Below are 26,063 nucleotides of genomic sequence, written 5' to 3'. Positions count from 1 at the left end.
CGGACACCAAACAAATGTCTATATGCTCTATGTCTAAAAAGATGTTTAGTTCTGATACATGCTGTAAGAGACCGTTTGCATTCCATGTTGCGATTTTGAGTGTTCTGTCCATCATTGTTTTTTAAGAGCGACTTCTTCGCTTAGCTGTTTTATGTTTAAATCTTGTTGGTCAATCCTTTTCAGGATGAGTTCCAGCATTTCTTTTATAGAAGTTTCCTCATTCTTCCGCACATTTTTTACAATCTGGGAATAGGATTTATTTTCATCACTTTTGCTTAGTGCAATTGCTTTTCCCGGTTGATTTTTAGTAATGTTATCGACCGTTACTTTTTTGCTTTCAACTACTGGTTTTGTGTTGGTTGAGTTTCTAAACTTGTTCCCAGTTTTGTTTTTTCTTTTTGTGTCTTGGAACTTTTTTGCTACTGGACATCCTCTGTAACTTGCAGGATGATTGCCTTGACAATTAACACATTTCGCTTTCTGTTCTCTGCCCATGGGACAGTTTTTGGTTGCATGTCTGCCTTCACATTTAACACAAGCGAACTCGCAATTGCAGTATTTTTGTGTATGCCCAAAGGCTTGACAGCGCTTACATTGTGGAACAGTTTTCGACTTTCGCAGTGGTTCAATTTTGACAACTATGCCCATAATTGATTTAATACTGTAAATCTTATCGAGACTTTCTTTATTTTCAAACGTGAGCATAAATAAAGGTAGAGATCTCTTTTTTGTCGTTGATACCCCAGTGGAGTCTTTTACTATCTCATTTTTAATAAGATTATTGGCATCGAGAGCTTGAAAGCCTTTTTGTATAAGGTCTTCGACAATTTCTTTGGCAACACATGAAGAGTGAAGGCCTCTTGCTACTACTTTTATCGATCTTGTAGCTTTATTTTCGTACGAGTGCCACTGAATTTTCTTTTTGTTCAATTCTTCAGTGACAGATCTATACGCATCGGCGTCTTCAACAATGACTTTCCAATTGTCTTTATTGTATGATGTATATTTACATGCCTTATTCGTGCATTTTTCTACTATGCTCTTTAGCTCGCCAAACATTGCCAATCCGGAGATCATAATTGGGGGTGGGGCAGTTTGCCTGGTACCTTTAACGTGAGACTTATTTTGGGGTAAATCTCTTATTTCTTTATTGGATGCTCTCATTTTTGTAGCAGTATCTGATTTTGAACCTGTTTGCTGACATTTTATAACAGCCTCTGGGCTGCTCTCTGCTTTTCGTTTCTTTGACTTACGTTTATTTCGGTTTCCTTCAGTTTCAAGGAGGAGCTCTTCCTCATCAGTATAAAACTCATTAGCAGTTTTTTGTGGGCTTTTCACTACTGGTGACTTTTGACTTGATATATTGTCTTTCACGGACTTTTTATCGAGCAAGCTGACTTTTTCTTCGAGTCTCTTCACTTGTTGCTGAAGACTTTCAACAAGGGCTTCAAGTTGTTTTCTGGCTAAGATTTCTATTTGCCATTTATCGAAATAATTTTCGGATTCAACTTGGTGGATCTCGTTGTTTTTTGTGAAACACTGCTGATCTTTTTTTTCGATCTTTTCATGGATGGTTCCTTTTTCGTTAATGACTTCTATGTCATTTGATTTTTGCGTTGGGGGTTTCGATGGAGTAACCCTTGGTGATATTTTTGGTGGAGTTCTTAGTGTTTTTGAACTCCGTCTATTTCCTAGAAGCAATAATTGGTCCTCCCCAGAATCCATAGGACCGATCTCCGAAGAGAGTGGATTTACCAGTTTATCTGGATTGCCACCTGGGGTATTATATCTATTTGTTTTACTCATTGCCATATTTGTTTTTGTTTTTTGTAACTTTTGTTTAGTTCCATAAATAGCTCAGTTACCTCTTCTATTTAGGTTTCTTGCAGAACTGGTTCTTCAGAGCGATTATCTTATCTTTTGCTCCTAATTCCTGAGAAGGTAGCTCAGGTGTCTCAGCTCTTGGATTCAATAGATCCAACGCTCGTCGTTAGTTCACCTTACGGTTATCCAGCGGGCACCACTTGGAGGTGACGATGCGATTTTGCTCAGCCTTCAACCTTTGAGCACTTAAAAACCAACATTCTTCAAGCGCAATATGTGTCAAAAAAGTGGTCGAAAATTACCTCAAAAGAATCGATACTTGCAACAATTCGCGTGGTGGTCATTTAAATGGTGTAGTTTTTCACACATAATGGCAACGTTCAAATTTATAATAAAAAAATATCATGAAAAAAAATATTGTATGTGTTTTATTAACGCCTAATTTCAAAACCGCATCATGATTTCTATCTTTTCTAATGTCTTATCTCCCAATAACACATAAACTAAATAATAAAATCACATAAGTCCTAAACAGAGAAACGTCGCAAGAAAAATGAACAAGAAAACATCACAAAGTCCAAATAAAATGTCATATCACCCAAACCAACTTTCATAGAGGCTTTTTTGTCAATATGACAGTTTTTTTTACATTGGCACTATTTTATTGGGCAATAAGGTGGAACGCTTCTTTTTATTTAAAATTTCATAAAACTCCAAAAAGTTTCAACGCCCAAAGTTCGTTAATATTACCCAAATCGTACAACAACAAAATGTTAATAGAATTGTTTTAGGCGCTATGAAATTTTAACTTTTAGACAAATTGGAAAACGGGCACAAATGGGAAGTTATTAGTGTTGTGTATTTGTTCGAAGAATTATTGTGTATGCAGCTTTTTATTGCTTATTAATATACGTTTCACCCGTTTTTAACTATCAAATAAACAAAAGACCCCCTTCAGATAAGAAAGCAAATAAGAGAAAATTCTAATTTTCGAATCCTCGGTTTTTAACTAAAAAATGTGTATATATAAAAAAAAAGTTGACTTGAACCTCCATTTCTAAGTTCACTCAATCAACCTATGTAAATCAACCCCAAATTTAAGGCTATAGTGGCATAACACATAAAGAATGACAGAATTGCTGTCCGGCATTTACCATATAGTTCTTAAAAAAATCAAATCAAATGGGGTGGCGCAACAGTCCGTTGTGAACCAGGGCCTAGTGACTTACAACTCTCAACCATTCCTGTGTGCGAGTACTGTTGTCAGGAATGGAAGGGACCTACAATTTAAGGCCGAATCCGAACGGCTAATTTGAGAAAGCACTTTTTCATGACAAGAATTACTCTTGAAGAAATTGTCAATTCCTCGCAAGAGGCAGTACCCGCGAAAATTAATTTTTTAAATTAAGGTGGCACAGGCAGGGATTGAACCCAAGCCCCTTGCATGACAGTCCAACGCACTAACCATCATGCCACGGGTACTCTTAAAGGTCGCAAGAAAAAAAGCACTAAAAATACGTAAGACTTGAATTTAGACTAAAATATCTTGATATTTGTAAAATAATAACCGTTCATTACATATTTTTCAAAATATAGATGTTGACATTTATATACATACATGTTTATAACACACTAACATTAAAATCAGCCTTATGCCTACAGAAGAAAAACAGAGGTCACCCTCTGCACAGGAATCCTACGAACAAAATGAATATAAAACTAACTTCCGTTTGTCTATACAATTTATTTAAGCTTGATAATCCGTTAGATTCCGATTTGTCACCATTTTAACAAACACAACAAGCCTTAGGAATAGGGTAGTGTAAACTCGTATAAACGATTTTATTGCATGTCTTCAAGTCCAAATTGTAACGAGTCTATATATAGGTAGGGTTTATATATATCCTTTTCCGGTTGTCCGCCACCCCCTTAAAACATAAACAAAACACTTCAGAAAAACACAAAAATAAAAACAAAAACAGGAAACAATCACATACCCAAACACAATTAATGTCAAGCACATTTTGATTAATCAGAATGTCTGGCCTGGCCACAAATACCCATAGCAATTTAGCACTCATTCAAATATAACAAATTGTTAAAAGGCAAGGATATGCTATATATAGACTCCTATAACGGCTACATGACTCTACAATGACGACAAAAATGAATTCACGTATACTTACATACATACATAGGTATTTACGCCTACAACTTAATATACTATATAGGCTCTCGCTTGACGCGACGACTACTGGCTCAGACGACAGGAAAGGAAACTCTCTTCGAATTTGGCTCGCTGGAAATATATCCAAAAGTTAACACAGTCAACAGGGATTTTTCGATGGCAATGCATATTAACACATCGTAAAATATTAATGCTCCCTAATTAGTGTGTATGCTTTGGGTATTAACGAAAATCGGCAGAATTAATTTTCCACCCAAAAAATTAAAACCCCTTTTATTGCTTTTGTTGGTTCTTTCTGTGTATACTTTTGGGGATATGGTATAAGCGGAAGTTCACAATATGTCGGCAGTAAAATTGGGTTGATATAATCAAATAGACCAAAAACGATAACGGATTTCATTATGGGTCATCGTACCCGGTTAACAGATGCTCATAAAATATGTCATTGTTGTGTTTTGTTTAATTGTGTTTGTCTCTTTTTTGTTTGGGGTAATAAATCAGCTGTTTGAAATTTCCACAACTTTTACTACTCAAAAAGAAAATAAAATTCATAAAATATAAATATTTTCTCACTCCCTTAGGAACATGAAGATTTGATGAATTCAGAAATTTTTGAAAATATGTGCTACCCAGGTTATTTCAGCTAAAACTGGATTTATTTAAAAGCGGTAGGGTGTTCCGATGTCATTTCGTAAAAGAGTAGAAAGAAAAGTTCATATAAATGTACATATTTATATACTAGAATTCAACTTTTTCGAAAATAAATCTCGTAACCAATTGGCTCCTCTTGACCTTAATTTATAGTAAGGCCCTTTACATGAAAAAGGTTTCAAATAAAAAAAAATTAATTTTACAATGTAAAAAGTACTTACAAGTTACTTTTTGTCAAATAACTTTTTGTTTTATGAGAGTTCAAAGGGGATAAGTAGGAATTTAAAAAGAGCGAACAAGTTAAGTTAGCTCCTTGATTAACCATTCATAAGGTTATTAAAAATTATAATTTAAAAATAAACCATTGGGACCCTAAACGGAATAGTAATAAAAAAGCAGCAAGAAATAAAATAAAGTTAAAATAAAAGTAAGTGTACGCCCCCGTTATCAATGTTAACTTATCGATTTTATCAGCATTAGCTGAAGTATTGTAAGGACACTTAGTACTATTCGATTAAACATTTTATTTTATACTACGAGGTATTTTAACTTGAAGTGGCAATTAATAAGCTTTTAATTTTATTTGGTTCCTAAAAAGTTATAGTTTTTTACTTTAAAAAAAATATAGTTGCTTTTTCATTTTTTAAGAAATGTTTGTAATTTACGAAACTTATTATTTTATTTTAAAACAAAAATGCATTTATTTCATAATATTGAAACTTACTTTATTAAATATAGCTTTACAGGGTGATTAAATGTTAAATGGGTATACCTACTTTATAAAACGTAAAAGTTTTTACAATGCTTATTAGATTTCTTTAACAACTTTAATATTTTGATAAGGAACATTAGATTTTAATTGTATACTCAAATATAGGTGGATTATGATAAAAATTCAATAACTTTCAATTTATCGTATCAAAACATTTGATTTTCATACCATAACTGTACTTTAATTCTTAAAAAGAAGCCATTTTTAAGTTGCGTTTAAAAGTTGTACAGCTGTTTTTTCATTGGAATATTTATATCAAAGCTTTTCCGGAAGCTATGATTTATTTTTGTTTGCTGTCATCTTTGACAACAAAATTCTATAATACTAAATAAAAAGGATCGTTCGGTCTTATTGCTCTATCGTCCAAGCATTTTGTCAGAATAAAACGCCAAAAATGTCAAATTTAATAACATAATGCCAAAATCAATTTTAAAATATCCTTACACCAAGTGTTTCACCATTTGGAAATTCGAGCAAAATGTGTGTTTATTTTGAGCGCTTCGATATTTTCATTTTTTAATTTTACAGCCCAAATTAAAACATTAAATAAAAAAATTTCAGATTGTCCAAAAACCATTTCACTTTAGAGAGCAAAATATGACCAATTTTCAAATCAAAACAAAACGAAATGGTTTGCATTTATACATTACATATATCACTTTTTATAAGGGTCTCAAAGCCCAACTAAAGGGTGTCCCAAAATTAACGCAAGATTTGAATTTGCCGCCATTTGTGCAGTGAAGTGTTGGCAACCCTGAAAAAAAAGCAATTTGACAGCTAACAGTATAGGGTTATTAAAAATGGAGCGTTACACGATAGAACAACTTGTCTTCATTATTAAAGTATATTTCAAAAAAAGTGAAAATTTTGGCGGCTAGAGTTCGAAGATTTCATACAAAATATGGTCGGAATAGTGTTCAAGAACCTCTCTACAGCGTATACTCACCAAAGATCTGTGTCTTCATGCTTACAAAATTCAATTAACACAACATTTGAAGCCTAATGACCATGGACAGAGAAGAGAGTTCGTTGAATGGATTATTGAACATCAACAAATGGACCCTGATTTTTCGAGCAAAATCATCCCAAGCGATGGAGCACATTTCCATCTTGATGGCTTTGTCAATCGCCAAAATTGCCGCATTTGGGGTTCGGAGAACCCTCATGTGATTGTCGAAAAACAAATGCATCCACAACGCGTGACTGTATGGTGTGGATTTTGGTATGGAGGCATAATTGGGCCATATTTTTTTGAAAATGATGCTGGTCAAGCAGTGACTGTTACTGGTGCACAGTTCTTTCTGCCAAAATTGGATGATATTGATGTGTCTAATATGTGGTTTCAACAAGACGGTGCCACATGTCATACAGATACAGCCCGTGAAACTATTCAATTACTGCATGAGACATTTCCAGGTCGTGTACTCTCTGGTTTCGGTGATCAAAATTGGCCTCCTAGATCGTGTGATTTAACACCATTAGACTTCTTTTTATGGGGTTATTTGAAATCACAAGTCTATGTCAACAAGCCCACAACCACCCGTGCGTTAAAGGAGGAGATTCAACGCTGCATCAACGAAATTCAGCCACATTTATGCAGAATGGTCATGAAAAATTTCAACAAAAGATTGTGCATGTGCATGCAAAGCCGTGGGGGCCATTTGTCCGATGTGTTATTCCATACATAACCCTATCCTATGTACTTTACGAGTGAATAAAAATATAACTTTCAAAAGACTAAAAACGGCGTTTTCTATTTAATTCAAATCTTGCGTTAATTTTGGGACACCCTTTATAACTACTAAAAACGTGTGGTAAATACAAAAAATTGGGTGTTATGACTTTTCGTAATTTTTGCTTTACGACATTAAAAGTTGGTTTAGTTTGGGTGATTTCACATTTTATTTTATTTTGGACAGAACGACACATAGTAATTTGGGCGTTCGTTAATTTGAACTTACTTTATGTGTTTGGTGACTTTTTTTTTACTTTTTTGGCTTTGTAACAAACTTTGGTCTTTATGACATTTTAGGAATTAGGAGTTATGGCTTTGGGCGAAAAACTTCATTCCTTTTTTAAAATATGCTTTTATTCTATTGAACATAGCTACTTAGAATAAAATGAACTTAGCACTTAAAACTCGTTCTTCTGAGACATGAGGTGATGGAATTGCAAGAACTGTTCTAGTTTTCCTAAGAAGTCTTCCAGTACTCTAAAATATTGGTGGTAATCAGGATCCTTTCCATAAAGGTTACATTTTCCAACAATAATTGAACCTGCACCTCCCAACTGTTTCAATAAAGATGGTGATAGTTTAGCCACAACAAGATTCCCCATTAAAATTATCATCTCCCCATGCATTTTCATAAAACTTCTATGTATGTTTCCAGAGACATTTTCTTAAATTTTTTTTTAACACCTAAATAAAAATAGTTTTCTAATTTGAAAAAAATGTTTTCTTCATTTATTTCTAAAGAATTATTATTTATTTTTTGATCTTTACGTGAGGGAAAGAAATTCAAAAAAAAATTTGTTTTTTTCAATCTCTTACGAATGAACAAAAACGGAAAAAAATGTATTTAATTTGTTCCGGACCGATATAGAACTTAAATTTTTAGATCATGAAAAACGTTTCTTTATTAACTTCCCATAGAAAGTTATTTTAATGGGTCCGATTTGTCAAATTGAAAATTTTAAAATTTTTCGACGTTTCAAGGTCCCTAGAGTAGAAATAAAAGATTTTTAGAAAGATGTCTGTGCGTGCGTGTGTACGTACGTTCGTACGTTCGTGACGTTTTTTTCGTCGTCCATAGCTCAAGAACCAGAAGAGATATCAACTTCAAATACATTTTGTTATACAGATTATATGGCAGAAAGATGCAGAAAGGGCTCTAAAGAAAATTGCGTGGATGGTTTTTTTACCATAGTAGTTTAAAAAAAAGGTGAAAATTTTGGTTAACCCTGAATATCTTACGAACCAAAAACGCTAGAGACTTGAATAACATTTTATATAATATAGTGTAACGTTATATCAAAGAAGTATATTTTTTGAAAAAAATTCATCTAACCGTTTTTTATAAATCAAAAAAACTGAAAAAAAAATTTTTTAACCTCCAAAATTTTAGGACTTAAATATAATTTCATCTCCAAGACAATTTTGTGCAACGAAGAATAATGTTTTTGAAATCTGATAAAATTTTGAGAAAAATCGAATTGACAGTTTTTTTATAAAAAAATAAAAATCTAAAAAAACTACTCAAAGTTGGTAAAAACTGAATATCGATTCAAATATCTTTTCAAAAATTAAGGCTTCAAACTTATTTTATATTATAAGAAATATTGTTTTCAACATTCAGTAAAATGTTGAGAAAAACCGAATTGACAATTTTTTTTCAAAAAATAAAAACCTTAAAAAAAAAATTATTAATAAAAGTTGGTAAAAATGGATTTCGACTCAAATATCTTTTCAAAAATTGCAGATATTGGCTTTAAACTTCTTTTATCTTTATAAAAATATTGTTGTTAACAATCAGTTAAATTTTGAAAAAAAAAACAAATGTACAGTTTTTGTACAAAAAACTACAAACCTAAAAAAAATTTAACAAAATTTGGTAAAAATTGATTTTTGACTCAAATACGTTTACAAAATTTAAAATATTGGCTTTAAACTAATTTTATTCTATAAGAAATATTATTTTCAACGTTCGATACAATTTTGGAAAAAAATCGAATGGATAGTTTTTTTACAAAAAATAAAACTCTAAAAATAAAAAACAAACTTTTAAGCAAGACGGGATGGGAAGTTATCAGTGTGAGTCGCATCCCAGCCTTTTTTTTTTCTTCAGTTTGTTTAATTTATAAAAGTAACCGTTTATAGGAAGTTTCTTTTAAACTATACTTTTATGTAATTACGTTACAATATATACGAGTACTACAAAATTTAATTCAAGTCGCTAACAGTATTAATTCGTGAGATATTTTCGGATAACCAAATTGTTACCTTTGTTTTAAATTGCTTTGTTCGAAATACCACCCACTCAATTTTTTGAGAGTCCTTTCTTCATTTATATCAGTATAACAAAATTTATTTTGATTTGATATCTCCACTGGCTCTTGAGATATTAACGACGAAAAAACTTCCCGAACGTACGGACGTACGAATCTTTTTATGTCGACTCTAAGGAGCTTCAAACGTCAAGAAATGTCAACATTTTAAATTTGACAAATCGGACCGATTACAATAACTTCCTACATGAAATTCAAAATATTTGATAATCAAATGTTCAATGTGGTGTATACGTATTATTCTATTGAAAGTTTATTTTAAAGCAATTTAGCCATGAAAACCTATGTTATTAGGAAGTTGTTTCAGACAGACAGCTCTTAAAGTGACTTTATAATAGTTTTTTTACATTAAATTAAATGTTAACATCTTAAATCTAGGCAAACCTTTAATAAAACCAAATAACTCTGAATAAAACCAAAAAAATTCAACCTTACAATAGGAACATCAGGATACAAGATGGAATTTATTTTTTTATTCTTTCCTTCATTATAAGCCCATATTTTGTAAATAATAGACGAGGATAATTCTAGGGAAAATAGAATTTTGTGTTGCAATATTTAACCCTTTCCAGCCAGATTAAAGTTATCCATCCCATTATCAAATTTATTTACTTAGAAATATTTTTGATAAGAAAAATATTATTTAATATCAAAAAAAAAGGCAAAAGTAGGCATTCTTTTTCCGTATCTTACTCTATTAGAATACGAGAGCATTGAAATTAAAACATATTAATAGAAAATATATTTAAAAAAAGGAACCACACATTTTTAAAAACTTGCAAGCTAGATATAAAAGCTACCTTTCAAAGTCATCTTTATATACAACATCAAAAAACCTGACACTGTTATAATTTTTTCTAAGGAAATCTTCAAAAATAAATCCACCAAAATAAATAAAACTAATCAAAAAGTATGTCAAACTTATCTTCCACACAAAAGATAAACATTGAATACTGTCCATAGCAATGATTTCTATTAAATTTATTAATATTATTATGATGGTGATGATGAAGATGGTCAGAACGATGACGATGATCATAATAACAATAATAGATAATGATGAATATCGAATGTAAACACAAAACTTTTAGTTGAAGTAGTCTCGAAACGGGGGAAAACAACAGATTTCCAAGAATAACAGATTCGAAAACTACTTAAGTGCCAGAGTGGATTTCTTTATTTTATATCTTACTTGTTCTTGTTCTCGGTTTTGTTCATATAGTTCATACTTTATACAATCATTCACACTTACAAACAATATTTTTTTTTCCTTTTTTCACTTCGATTTGTTCGAAAATATGTTGAGATATGGATAGATAGATATTTTTGTTGAGGGTCAATTTATAGAGAATCCTGGTGTCGAATCAGTTCGTCCAAACAATAATGCTTAAGAGGGTTTTTGAGTGCTTTTAATGGAAATATGAATGCTTGAGTTTGTTTTTTTTTTTTTGCGGAGACGAGACATAAGGACTTTAAGCTTTGGATGAAGACAAATATATATATATTTTCTATGTATACATTAGGTAGATTATAGATTGAAGTCAAATTTTTGCTTTTGGTTACAATGTTTTTATATTTAACTTTAAAGATGGAATGAGTAATGTAAAAGTTGTTGCTGAAATTTGTTTTTTTTTTTCAAAATTCTTGAGCAATGGATGAGACTCTTAAAGGATACAAATTTTTGTATGAAAAAAAATATTTCCTAATTCTGAAAAACAAAACTGAGAAACTTCTTTAAGAATCTTAAAAAACCCTTCTTTTGAAATTTGTGTTTAAAAAATTTCTAACTATTTGTATGCACTTGGAAATTCGAAGTAAACAAAATGTTATTAAGTTGACTTGTTTATGAGACATTAAATTGAAAACTTAACAAAATCACGATTTTGTAATTTTAAAATATTGAAAAATAAATGTCCTACACATTTTAAGCATTTGATATCAATATCCTTAGAAGAGGATGCTTTGATGCAACCGATACTGATAACTTTCCAAAATTTTATTTAAAATTAGTCATAGCCAAATTTTCATAAAAGGTATTTTCAAAAGTTAATCTGATTTCTTCAAAATTCGATAAATAAAATAAACTTGGTAATATTTTTATCAAAATTAATTTTTTTTTTGTAAAAAAGATTCCATTCAAAAGGAATTCCAAAAAAACTAATGTCATCAACAATATTTTGTATTAGGGGAAATAATTTGAAGGTCAATTTTCTTTTTGCTCTTATAATATCGAGCAAAAACTTAAATTCTACAAATTTTGTACAGTGTTTCTGGTAAGTTTCTATTTTTGTAAAAAAGCCAACAGTATGAATTTTGTTGAATACCTAACTAATTGTTAAAGTCGTTATTCGATGTACATAGTTTAAAATATAACATCATAATTTTAATAGTTACAAAACTTAAGGGAAGCTCCTCTTTTGTTTAATCCAAAAAATCAATTTGTTTGCAAAAAAGAAAGCTTTATATTCATTGAATGCATAGTTGTCATTCTTTGAAAACTCTCTAAGTTCATTTTGCGCACAAATGAAATATGCGAGTGCATGCAAATGCCAAAACTAAACTGCCTGACTCCCTAACCTCTCTCTTCTTCCCTCAATCTACCTCCCAATTGGGCTGGATCTAAATTGTTACACGACCCGTGCCGATGATCAGCCTGGCTGAGGGCCCAATTAAAAAATGAGCTCAGTCGCTAACTGAGTATCCGGATACCTTGCGACCTCCGGATTAACCAGCTCTATCTGTATACGCGGATCTCTGTACAGATGGATCACCCCTTATCCGCTACTCGTGGGATTCATATGAACAACTGCACAACAAAAGAAAATTCAAAGACCGAACCGGCCAGCAGTACGACGGCAAAGTTGTCTGCTGCTCACCCCTCTTCTACTGGTGCTGACATGGCTGTGGACACTCACAGCTCTGTTGTCGCCAGTGAATATCGGATAATCTGGTAAAATTACCTTCATCTTGTAGTGAGGCAGTTGGGAAGAACGGCTCCTCTACTACCACAAAGAGTAAACCTCTCGACTCATCAACACCGTGAGTCGGAGGTAGCAGGGCTGCGGTGCCAGGTCGTTCTACCACCAAAACCAAGTATCCTAAAGAAGGTTCTGTGGGAGATAAGCGAAAGCTCAGATCATGCGTAGTGCTAAGAGGATTCTCCAGACGGTTGGTGAACAACTAGGCGCTGGAGGAAACTCTCAGCACGATGCCAAAATAAACTGGGCCAATAGCTTCTTGTCTAAAAATAACGTAAAGACCAGCTAAGACTCAACGCCAAGTTACAAAGTTCTATGGAGGGTAGTGTTTCACTACCCAAACGCACCAAAGTGCTTAACAGCAGCACTTCTCTTGAAAATATGTCCTTCATTGACGTTCTGAAGGACAAAATGGTAGTCGCGATTATGGACAGAAGCGACGTAGATGGCACGATTTCTGCCGAGAATTGGATATTGGCTAAAGAACAGCTGGATTTCAGTTTTGTTGAGATCATGTCTGACAATCCGGGACCACAACCCATCAACATAATATGGCGGTTGGCATAAGTGACACATCAAGTTGATGGTCTGTGATGATCGGAGGTCGTGCGATCTACTGACGCTGGTGGTTGGCCGACTTGGGGAGGTCTGGCCTGGTGCTAAGCTGAAGGTTTTCGCAAAGGAAGACATTCCTTGCAGAACAAGGGCTCGCATAAAAGTTCCGGCCATAATCAAGGAAGCTGACCACGTCCTGAAAATAATCAGGCTGTCCAATCTAACCCTTCTTACTCGCAACTGGAAGGTTGCGAAACTAGAGAATCCAAAGGGACCCTACAAGGGTGCAATTGTTATCATCGATAAAATTTTCTGTACAACATTTTTTTTCTTACAATAAAAAAATGTCTTTGTTTTGCTCCAGAAGGTAACCCCCGTAACCGTTTTTTTATTTGTACGTTTTCTCCATGACTACTTTTAAACTGATTTCAATGATTCTTCTGCTTCATGTCTTACTGTCTTAATAATATTTGATGTTCAAAAATGTCGAATTTAACATTTTGTATTTGAAAGAAAAAATTAAATAGATATCAAAATTTGATATCTCAAAATGGGTCATTATTTTTTTAACGAAAATTAAAAGGAAAGGGAAATTGAATAAATATAAAATATATTTAAAAGCATCGCTTTAAAAATAGAGGCTTTGATGCGACCCACAATGATAACGTCCTATCCCGTCTGCCTTGTCTTGTTTAAAAGGTTTGTAAGTTTTCGTGTTTTGTCAAAAAAGTTTCAAGTTCAATTATTCTAAAAGAATTAAATAGTACCAACAATATTTTGCATTTGATGAAATAGTTTGATTTTAAAATCTATTTTTGTAAACGAGATTTTCAGTAGAAAAACTATTTTTAACGATTTTAAAAGCATTTTTTATTTTTTTTTTATTTTTTATATAAACAAATACAAATTGCATGAATGAGAAAATTTTTTTTCTATTATTCACGCGGTATCGAGAACCAAACATCAATTTTAACCTATTTCGCGTACTATTTTTTGAAGGTTGTATTTTTTTATTAAAATACTCTCGATCGATTATTTATAAAAAATTACTGAATGTAGAAAACAATAGTCGAATAGTTTGAAGCCAATATATTTAATTTTTGAAAAGCTATTTGAATCGAAAGTAAATTTTTACCAAGATTTAGTGTTGTTTTTTTTTTAAGTTTTATTTTTTGTAAAAAAAACTGTCAATTCGATTTTTTTCAAAATTTTACCGAATTCAACATTCTCATAAGATAAAATTATTTTGAAGCCAATATTTCAAATTTTTGGAAAGATATTTGAGTCGAAAATCAATTTTTACCAACTTTTGTAAAATTTTTTGTAGGTTTTTAATTTTTTGTAAAAAAACTGTCAATTCGGTTTTTTTCAAAATTTTACTGAATGTTAACAACAATATTTCTTGAAAAATAAAATAGTTTAAAACCAATATATACAATTTTTGAAAAGATATTTGGGTCGAAAATCAATTTTTAGCAACTTTTATTAATGTAAGAAAACTGTCAATTCGATTTTTCTCAAATTTTTATGGAATTTTGAAAACAATATTTTTTATAACTAAAAATTAGTAAGAAGCTATTATCTCAAATTTTTGAAAAATATGTAAGTCGAAAATTAATTTTTACCAACTTTTGTTAATTTTTGTACGGTTTTTAATTTTTTGTAAAAATATTGTCAATTCGATTTTTTTTTTAAATTTAACTGAATGTTGACACCAAATTTTGTGAAGGACAAAAGTAAATTACAGCCAATATCTTACAGTTTTGAAAAGATATTTGAGTCGAAAATCAATTTTTACCAAGTTTTATTAATTTTTTTAGGTTTTTATTTTTTGTAAAAAAACTGTCAATTCGATTTTTTTCAAAGTTTTACTGAATGTTGAAAACAATATTTCTTATAAGATTAAATAGGTTTTAAGCCTAAATTTCAAGTTTTTGAAAAGATATTTGAATCGATATTCAATTTTTCCAACTTTGAGTAATGTTTTTTTTTTATATCTTTATTTTCTTAAAAAAAAAAAACAGTCAATTCGATTTTTCTCAAAAATTTATCAGATGTCAAAAACATTATTTTTCGTTGCGAAAAATTGTTTTGGAGATGACATCATATTTTAGTCTTAAAATTTTGGAGGTGACAATTTTTTTTTTCAGTTTTTTTTTTGATTTATAAAAAAACGTTCAATAGATTTTTTTAAAAAAATATACTTCTTTGATATTACGTTATAATATATTATATAAAGATATTTAGGGTTTTCTTGAGAGCCCTTTCTGCATCTTTCTGCCTTATTATCTTTTTAACAACATTTATTTGAAATCGATGTCTCTTCTGGTTCTTGACCTACGGACGACGAAAAAAACGTCGCGAACGTACGGACGTATGGAAGTACGAACGTACTTACACACGCACGCACAGACATATTTCTAAAAATCTTGTATTTCGACTCTAGGGACCTTGAAACGTCGAAAAATGTCAAAATTTTCAATTTGACAAATCGGACCCATTACAATAACTTCCTATGGGAAGTTAATAAAGATCGTGATGACTGACCAAAAAAAAGACTTATTCCAACATAGACTATCCAAAAGCTTTAAACGCGATTGTCATGAAACCATGTTTTCCGATTAAGCTTACAATCTATCGATCCTATTTTCATTTTGTATAGTAGTCTTGAGAGTATATACACAGTTTCTAGGACTTGCAGCTAAAATGATCACCAAACATTAAAAAATTAACATGTTTATAATTTTTAAACGATGATCAAGTAAGAAATTAGGCGAAATTTTATTTTTTCATTTCAAATGTCAATTAAAACATAACATTTTGGTGTCAAAATTTATTTATGTATGTATGTATGTATATTAGATATTAGACCTTTACTATTTGGTTATCTTAAAAAATCAATAAAAATGTTATATTGTCAGAAAATTAATAATTGATTTTTAAACTATCAAAATTTTTCCATTTGACGAATTAAACTAATATCATTACCAAGTTGATATTTCAAAAATCTTAGGGATTTCTATATTCTCAGAAATCGAAACAAATTTTCAAAGACAAACTTATCGTTTCTGCTGTCAAAACTCTGACAGTAAAATGTTCATGTATTGCCGTTCGCACAATTCAAAAACTTCCTAGGTAAGAATAAATATTGAATATTTCATTCTAGAGCTCTGTCAATCTAACAAAGACAATTCTCAGAAATCTTAGAAATATAAACTTGCAAAATAATTTTCTATGTAAAGTTAAAAATAGATTAATAATTGTTTTCAAACTAATTTCATGCTAAGAAATTCTAAGAATATACTAAAGAGCTTTATGCCCCTTGAACACACAAATATCCAGGGATCTAATCATTTTATGAATGATTGATGGAATTTTAAACGCACTGAACTATTAACAATCTTGAATAATTAAAAATATAGAATTGTGTGTCCTTTTACTTAATTTCCTTAGAAAATTATAAGAAATTAGTTTAATTCCGCTTTGCATGTATAGCTTTGCTTTAAAAAATTTAAACAAGGTTAAAAAATTGAGGTCAATAACTTCATTCTTTTAATAAACCTTAGCTTGAAGGAATTTGTCCTCGATGTGCCTGAAAATAATTCGATCCAGGAAAAAAGGCTTATTTGATCAAAAATATACATAAGCTTCCTGAATCTTAATTCATCAGCCTTAAGTGTTCATGTAAATATTTAAATTCTACTGAAAATAAAAACAAATAAAAAGTCAGAAAATATTGGTTCATTCAAACAAAAAAAGATTAACAAATATGTTTACGTGTCTTCTTAAATCGAACTTCCCCCAACCTTTATGTTTCTCATCTTCTTATTCTTTTTATAGCTATTTCAATTCATTTTTAGCCTTTGAACATACATACATGCAACACACACATATCTTGAACATAACTTATCCCAAGCACCGACAACCCCCCTCCTTTTTTTTATGGGTATAGGTAACCATTTTTCGCATTAATATTCTAAAAGCCTAGATAGAATAAAATGAACAAATATTCTAATTGCCTTCAAGGATAATACGGTTACAGTTCTATAGCTTAAAAAGCTTATACTTACATATATACATATGTATTTGTATATAGGACAAATCCAAAAAGGAATGGTTTAGAATTTTAATGGCCTTTAAACTGTGTATTTTCCTATTTCCTTCTTCAAATCATCATGTGCTTCGAGATTCTATGGTTCTATGTTTCTATGATGCCTGGTGTATGTCCTTGCTTATCCATTTTCTATTCGATTTTATTCCTCATCCTGTAATTGTGGAGGAGTGGATACAATATTTTTGTTGTCTTTTCTTTCTTACATACACTTGTAGCCTCTTGCTTGCTTTTGTTGTTTCGTTCGTTTTGGGGATATTTTCATTTAACAAATCGAAGATGTTTGTTCTAAGAAATGATCCCAAAAGTAAATTGCAGGATGCTCGTAAAATGTTTCATTCTACAACAAGTTTTGAAACAAAATTAAATTTTTCCTCTTGAATACGAGTATTTTGAGTTTTTGTTGTTTTTTTTTATTTCTTGTATTTTATTTTCTTAATTAAATTTTATCAATTCCATTTTGTTAGCCTGACCTGCCTGCCGTTATAACGTCAGGTTTACAGGTAATATAATTTCTACATTTTAATTCATAAAACCGTTATATAGGAATTGGTATAGGTAAACTCCTGCAAACACACAAAAGCAAAGGTGCACTTTATTTGATCAGCCTTTTTTAATCGATTTAGTTGAGAGTTGATAGGAATACACAGAGGGACAAGAGAACATCGACATCGTTTGGCTTCCTTGCCAGTGCTGTCGCTAGAAAGGAAACACAAAAACATCCTGCGAGCAATAGTAATAAATCTTTTATAGGGAATTTCATTTAATTACACAACGAGTTGGAGAGAGGCTATAGTAAATCACGAAGCTAGTTCCGTTTGAGTGATGTCGATTCGAGGAGAAATTTATATATAAGTTAAGAAGTAAGTAGGTTGATTCCTGATTCCAATTATCGTAAGGATTTTATGGATTTGCCTATGGTTCCTGATGGAGAGATATGTGTTGTGTACATTCAGTGAATTTGCATTTAGCGGTAATAACAAAATGTATTAGGTACATAGGTATTCTCTTGAAGATTTAGGATTTATCAAAGGTCACATCGGTCAAATTGAATTTTCAGCCCATTTTTATGGACTATTTTCTCCAGTGAACATGGGTTTTTTACGGGCCTAAGGAGATTTCTAGATATCCATATGAGTGATTCACTTGGTTTTTTTTTTTTTTTTGTTTATGCGGTATTTAATGTTAAGGTACCTACCTGTGGTCCTTTCTTTATATTATATGAGACTATTAAATCATAATGATAAAAATAAAAGAAAAATTATTTGTGGTTGTAATACGATGAACCTTTGTCACAAAAAGGTATATACATATATTGAGAAAGATTTTTATTTCTATAGCAAGAGTCTGGATGGCTTGATCACCGGGAGTAAAGGAGTAAATATAATATTTTATGTGTCATAATGTTTTATATTCCGTTTAAGGAACTAAATCTGGAGCTCGGTCAAATTTATGGATAAGAATTTGTATCTCGAGGGAGTATAAGAGTACCTACTAGTTTTTCGTATGCTTTTCCTGATATAAATTTAAAATGAAGTTGCTGTTTAACTGGAAAACCGACCCCGAATTTGGACTACAATGATTTATTTATTTTTGATTTTCTGGTTGATTTAATATGAAACCTTCGAAAAATATTCTTCTGTTTGCAATCTTACTTAAAAAGAGCTTATTTAAAATTTTAATTATAATAGATAGTAATAAAAAAAATTAAATTCAGTTTTTCGAAGCATTATAGCTTATACTCTAAAAGTTGTAAATTGGTAATAGTTTTTTTTTAATTCAATATTACGTGTTTTAAAAATCCTTGCTTTAAAGTTCTGTTTACAGAATAAAAAAGAAAAATAGTTTTCAGATGCAATGTATTTTTAAATGCAATGTTTTTTATTACAACCTTTTGATTAACAGTATTTTGAAACACTGAATTAAATCAAACAGAATTTCTGTCATACAAAATTTGGATGCAAAGTGTTTTGAAGGAAGCATCTGATTTTTATGTTTGGCATAATATTTTATTAAATTAGAATACACTTTTCGTTTTTTTTTTGTCAGATCTGATTCTTTTAAATACTTGTCAAATGTAAAAAGTTGACAAATTCATAAGTGACAGTTTCTACTAGAGACAAACGCGTACAACTTTTTTATCTTTAATTATTTAACATAATGTTAAAAAGGTCCTTAGTTTACATAGGACTGCAGCGCCAGCTAAAGTTGAGTTGAAAAGGTTTTGGAGAAATAATATGTATGTGTTAAAGAAAAATATACAAAATTTACTATTTTTGAATATATAACATTCAAAATTAAGATATTAAGAAATGCTAACTAAAATTGTACCAAAAAAATTGTGCAAAATGTTAAATATTGCAATTTAATCAAATTTTAAGAATAGTCAAATAATTTTTTACTTTTTCAAACAAAATATTAGTTTTAAATACTTATTGCATCAGCATAGCTTTAAAATTAAAAAAGAGGAAAGGATGCGACCCACACTGATGACTTTCCATCCTGTTTGTCGATTTTTCTTGCTTAAAAGCTTTTAGGTTTTCGTGTTGGGTTGAAAAAGTTGTCAGTTGAATTATTCTTGAAAATTTTTGAACTTACAACAATATTTTTCAAGAAAAAGAAATAGGTGAGTTTTAAAATCTAGTTTTGTTAAAAAGATTTTTAGTCGAAAACAAATGTTTACCAATTTTGGTAGAAATTTTAAAATTTGTACAAAACGGATGAATGAAATTAATTTGAGTAATATCAACCGATCATTAATTTTTACCAAATTTCCGTACTAATTGTTGTAGATTTTATTTTTTTTTATGAAAAAAAACGGACTGTTGGATTTAAAAAAAAAAAACGTACTGAATATCGAAAACAGTACTTTCTTTGAAATAAAAAAAAAGTTTTAAGACAATATTTTTAATTTTTGAAAAAATATTTGAGTCGAAAGTAAATTTTTACCAAGTTTTAATACTGTTTTTTTTTGTTAGGTTTTAATTTGTTGTAAAAAACCGTCCATTAGATTTTTCTCGCAATTTTACTGAATATTGACAACAATATTTTTTTAAAGATAAAAGTAGTTTAAAGCTAATATATCAAAATTTAAAAAAAATATTTGAGTTGAAAATCAATTTTTACCAACTCTTATTGATTTCTTTGTTCAGCTTTTAATTTTTTGTAATCAATTCGATTTTTCTCAAAACTTTTCAGAATGTTGAAAACAATGTTTCTTATAAGTAAAAATTAGTTCGAAGTCATAGTCTCACATTTTTAAAAAGATATTTGAGTCTTTGATATTTCAACTTTGAGTAATGTTTTTTTTTAGATTTTTATTTTTTATAAAAAAACTGTCAATTCAAGCTTTCTCAAAATTTTACTAAATGTTGAAGACGTTATTTTTCGTTGCACAAAATTTTCTTGGAGATAAAATCATTATGTTTTCGTAAAATTTTTGGGGTGACAAATTTTTTGTTTAGTTTTTTTTTGATTTATAAAAAAACTGATAATTGGATTTTTGTAAATCAAAATCCCCACAACCAAAATTCAGAATTTACAAAATTAAAATCCTTCAGTACAGATCCACCATATTTTGAGTATATCAATGAAATTATATTTGTTACCAAACAAAGTTTCTTACATATACTTAAAATATGGTCAATCCGTGCTTAAAGACTTCTGAATAGTAGAATGATGACCAGGGTTCGGACTTCTGATTAAAAATAAAAAAAAAATATATTACGCTGATCCAAAATTTCCGAAGTATTATATTTAAACATTTAAGAAAAGGTAAGTTTATAATAAAATGTTTCTTAGTTTTAAAAAAGTACCAATTATTATTCAATTATTTAATTGAAAATGAAATGTGATAAAAATCCTAAGCTCGAAAACTCATATCATCACATTAATACTAAATAAAGGGAACAAATTGAATTCATTCAGATCGTTATTGGGTAAAAGACACCCATACGATGTAGTCAACTTTTCGATTTCCATGTATTGATTGACTATTTATTGTATGGATTTTTTTTTTGAAATTTTGAACTAGGTAATTATGTCGGCATCCCGAAAAATATGTATTTAAACATTTTTTTTGAAATATATGAATTAACATATTTCAAAAACTTACTTAAACTTTTCTTAACGTAGCCATTGATATATTGACAATTCAGAATCTAGGTACACATACAATTGCTCGGGTATGGAATGGAGAACAGTTGTCGAGAGGGTTTAAAACACAATCGGGAGTTAGAAAAGGCTGTACATTGAAGCCAAATCTGTTCGCCTTGTTTAATGAAGATCTCACCTCTCTTACCAGGTGGCATAGACTTTGCCGGTCAAATAATAAAAGCATTGCTGTTTGCGGACGACATTGTTCTTTTGGCAGCATTACCTGAATCATTGCAGTTAATGATAAACCGCTTGGATCAATATTGTCAGCTTTGGAGCTTGATGGTGAATCTTATTAAGTCAAAAATTTTGATTTTCAAACGAGGAGGAGGCCGTAGTTCAGCGAAAGAAAAATGGTTCTATAATGTAAAGGTCATTGAAGTTGTCACGGAATTCAAATACCTTTGAGTTCACTTAACGAAAAATTTGAGCATATGGAAATTCATCTGAGAGAGAAACTAGTTAAGGCTAAAGGTGAAAAAGATGTTTTTCTAACAAAAGTATAGCACATAGCAGCAAGTTCAAGATATTTGAAGCGGTTCTGTGTCTGTCATATTTTACGCGGCACAAGCTTGGGGAACGAAACAATACGAAACAGTTGAGAAACTTTTCCGATACTACATTAAGCGAATTTTTAGACTGCCATCAAATACACCTAACTATGTTATTATGCTGGAATCAGTTAGTTAGTGGAAGTCGATTACATCTTGGGAGTTATGGATATGAGCAATAGTAGGCTTTCAAAGATAGTAGCGCTTCAAGTCATACGAACCAAAACAAGTTGGTGTGCTGATTGGATAAATTTGGCAAGAGAAAGTGGAATGGAACTGAAGCTTTTGTTTAATAACCAGGGTGATTTAAAAGCTTCTTTATACCAGCTCATTTCCACAGTGGACATAAAACAACGAAAGAAATACTTGAATGACGCCACAGGATCTGTATACATCAGCTCTACAGTCAACTAAAACACAACTTGGAAGAGAGGAATTATTTTAGGGACGATAATAGCATTGCCGAAATTTCAATGATGGTTAAATTGAGAGGTGAAGTTATGCAGCTGAATTTTATACCTCATAGAGATGACTTACCAATTATATGCTCATTGTGTAATGTAAAGAAAAGGGAGGCTGTTTTACACTTTATTGGAAGATGTCCAGTTCTTAAAGAAATAAGAAAGAATGCCTTTGGTAGCGAAATACTGGCGCAAAACTAAGTTATACTCGTCATCAAAATAAAAACCAATCTATCATCTACAAAAAAGTTTAAAAGCTACCGTTCCGCCAAAAAATAAAGATCGATGACGACGCACAAGGCTACTCCAATCCAAAGTTTAACCAATGGCGAATGATAAGGCTTCTGTTGAATCACGTATGAGTTTCCCTTATACCAGTAACGAAGATTTTGTTCATTTACTCGTACGTTTCCATTCAGGTATAAATGAGCCTTATCTACAATCATAATCGTGTCAAGTGGGGCTCCTTTCGATATGGTTAATTGTTACAGTACTGAGAAAATTATGCATCTTTCCTCTCTCCAATGCCGAAAATTCATTTCCCTAACTCAAATAAAAATGACGCTATATTCTTTTTATTATCTTTTTCATTTCTTTAACGCACCCTGTAATATTAGTTGCATAACTTGTAATAAAATTTCCATATTTGTAGTCCCAAAAAATTACTGAAAAATAATTCCCAGAAATTAGGAACACAAGTGACAAAGGCACATTAGAGAATAAAAAGATGCTTTAAAATTCCATATTCATGCAGTTTGGCAAAAGAACCAATCTCTGCACTTGGCTGTACGAGCTTTTCAACAAAAACAGAGTATGGTGGTTTTGTTAACGTTCTATTTTCCCATTAAAGAAAGGTCAAACACTTATGTTTAAACAAGGTTCACCCCCGTTCCCTTCCAGATACCTATGGTTTCTCACTTTGTTGTATCATGTTCACGTGGTTTGGAACCAAACAGTGCAAATATTTCAACAAATGTTTGTCGGTTTTATTTTAAAGCTCTAATTTTAATTACAGAAAGGTTCTATGGTTAATCCCTTCTTTGCACCATATTCACGTGGTTTGGAACCAATCCCTGGTACTTCACAGTACGCATATTTCAACAAAAGCAGACTATGGCGATTTTATTAGCGCTCTTTTTTCCTTCACAGAAAGGTTATACACTTAAGTTTAAACAAGGTTCTCCCCCCCTTCCCCCATCAGGCACCTATAAATTCTTCCCTCATTGGACTTAACAAATCGTTGAAGATAAAATGTATTTCAATCAATCACCCACTGAAGTCCCCTTGTTTTTTATAAATGAGGAAAAAATCACGAATGGTCTTCATTAGAAAACACATTCACCTGTATGTCTGGAGCACTGATTAAACCTCACCTTAGACTGACTGCATGACACATTTCGCATTTTCTTGCGTGTTATTATTGCCGAACATGAGACAAGCAGACAACAGACAGCCGCAATGCCCTCTATATCGAATGAAAAGCCCATCACATGGGTTTCCTACATTTACACACACATAAATATACAAAGCTTATAGGTTTTCGTGTTAAGAAAAAAAAGAAGGAAAATATATAAATCAAACCACCCAAGCACCCCCACCCAGACAGTAAATTCATTCAATGCATTCGTATTTTTACGTCCCTTAAAGTTGCCCCCATTCAGAAACCAGAATCTATCATGTTTCCTGCAAGTTCTACTTTCCTTCCACAGCATATGTCAGAATGAAAATTTCTTTCTTAAAAAAAAGGGGGGCATGAACGGATATATCTTCTACCTGTATACCTAGACGTAAACTTTCATACATAGCTATATGAAAAATGAAACAACAAATATTAGAAAAGGGTCGTTTTTTTGACAGCTTCAAGGAAATGAGGTTATGCCAACTGTCAACAGAGGGATTCGTAGGAAACAATCACAGAAAAGTTATTATTTTTTATTATAAATTATGAAAAAGATGAGAGGGATGGGTTTGTTTATGTTTCTGTCTGAATTTGTTTTATTCAAAAAATAATAATGCAGAATCCTTTTAGTTGATGCATATTGTGAAAAGTTTTACCTGAATTATCCTTTGGTAAACATATTTTGATGGTTAGTCCTGTTTTCAATGCTCACAGTTCACACCCGAAAGAAAATGTCAACAACTAGGTTACAGATACAGAGAATTTTTTTTCGCGAAGGATATGCGAGGACTTAAAAGAACCTCAAAAACAAGGAAATCAATCAGGATTTTTCAATTGAAGTCAAAGGAAAATTCAACAAAATATTATGAGAAAATCCTTTTTAATTTTTGTTTATTTCGTGATTTTGTTTTGTAGGTAAATAAATATACACAAACCGCACTCTTTAGCAATGACACACACACACGAACCCGAAACAACACATACACACGCGCGCAAATCGATTTTATACGAAGTGAATATAGGTAGAACCCGGGAGTCCTTGCACACAGCACATTAGTAGCACACAATGGAACACCAATATTGTTGGGAAAATATTGAAATATTTACACAACAGGAATTCTTTTCATAAAGATATTTCACCAAATCGATGGGAAATATCCTTAAGATCAATTTAATTGAGTTTGTTGAGTATTAAAATCCTGATTTGCAGTTGTTTTTAATTAATTTTAGGACAACTCACAGAATATCACCAAAAACCGAACCGACACACAAAATTTAACTGACGAGCCTAGAGAGTGCGCAACGTAATGGAATGGAACGTAAGGGTGTTTCTGGCGGCACAGTTTATAATATCCTCTTTCTTTATACCTTATACTTTATCAACATCCACCCTTTGTAATTATATTGTACTGTCGTGAAGTGATGAGGAAGGGAATGGAAAGAAAAACAAAATTTTAGACAGTCAAAGGACTCGCATTGGGATTGAATTTTTGCTATTTATTTCCCAATGGGATATTTATTAATTTCCTTAAGGATTAATCACAAAAACACAACATTATCAAAAAATATGTTATGAGAAAAAGGAAAACATTTTTCATTGTACCATTTCAATTCAAGGATGTTTCATTGTTCGGTTTCGATTCCACAAAAAAGGAAATTTTTGACAGGAATCCGTTATTGGTGTCAGCTGCATGCCATAGCGTAGCGAGTGGGTAATTCAATTTCAATGCGCATGTCCTTAAATGAATGGATTCTTCTTCTTCGTTCTATAGTTGGGATTTTTGGGATTTAAATTTTGGTTCTTTCTGTCATGGCAGGCAATTTTGATGTTTTTGTATCCTTTTTTGTTGTACTTATTCGTATTTCCTAGGTAGATCCTTCACCTGCGATAGCAACTCAAATTGCTTTTTCATTTCGGGGAGAAAATATAAAGATAAGGGTTGTTTTGATTAGCACACATAGTAGCTATACGTTTATATCACAAGAACCCTTACGAATAGCTAGCTCTAGCTCTAGTGCGAATAATAGGATATAGAATAGGAAAAGAAAAGTAGCTCATTGTATCTACTGAAGCTGATGGCTGTTATGGTGGATAGAATTGATTAAATGCATCAAGCTGGTATGTTATGTGATCAAGGAGCGAAAAAACTAGGTATGTACCGGAAAAGACTGGTAATATGGCATGGATACGTAATGGGGTTCCAATATGCGAATGCGAATAAAATTGAGATTGAAGGGTTGCAATATAAGGGTAAATGTTGCTTAGTTTGTTTTTCCTTCGTATATTTGCACATTAGAAACTATGGTTATCTGCATTTACCAAAATTAAGAAAGATATGTTTAGGTTATTATA

General features: G+C 31.2%; 1 protein-coding gene across 2 annotated transcripts in view; it reads right to left on the bottom strand.

The window, feature by feature from the left end:
* Positions 1–24,967, bottom strand: part of LOC129948913 (semaphorin-2A) — a 420,780-nt gene extending 395,813 nt beyond the window's left edge. For both annotated transcript variants that reach the window (XM_056060061.1, XM_056060062.1), the window contains exon 1: positions 24,367–24,967. The gene's annotated coding sequence lies outside the window, so the exon portion shown is untranslated. The remainder of the gene's footprint in view (positions 1–24,366) is intronic.
* Between the last annotated feature and the right edge of the window lie 1,096 nt (positions 24,968–26,063).

The sequence above is a fragment of the Eupeodes corollae genome, chromosome 3, assembly GCF_945859685.1.
Source record: "Eupeodes corollae chromosome 3, idEupCoro1.1, whole genome shotgun sequence".
Taxonomy (NCBI): Eukaryota; Metazoa; Arthropoda; class Insecta; order Diptera; family Syrphidae; genus Eupeodes; species Eupeodes corollae.
Note: the sequence above shows the minus strand (reverse complement) of the source record. Positions and strands in the feature narration are given on the sequence as shown.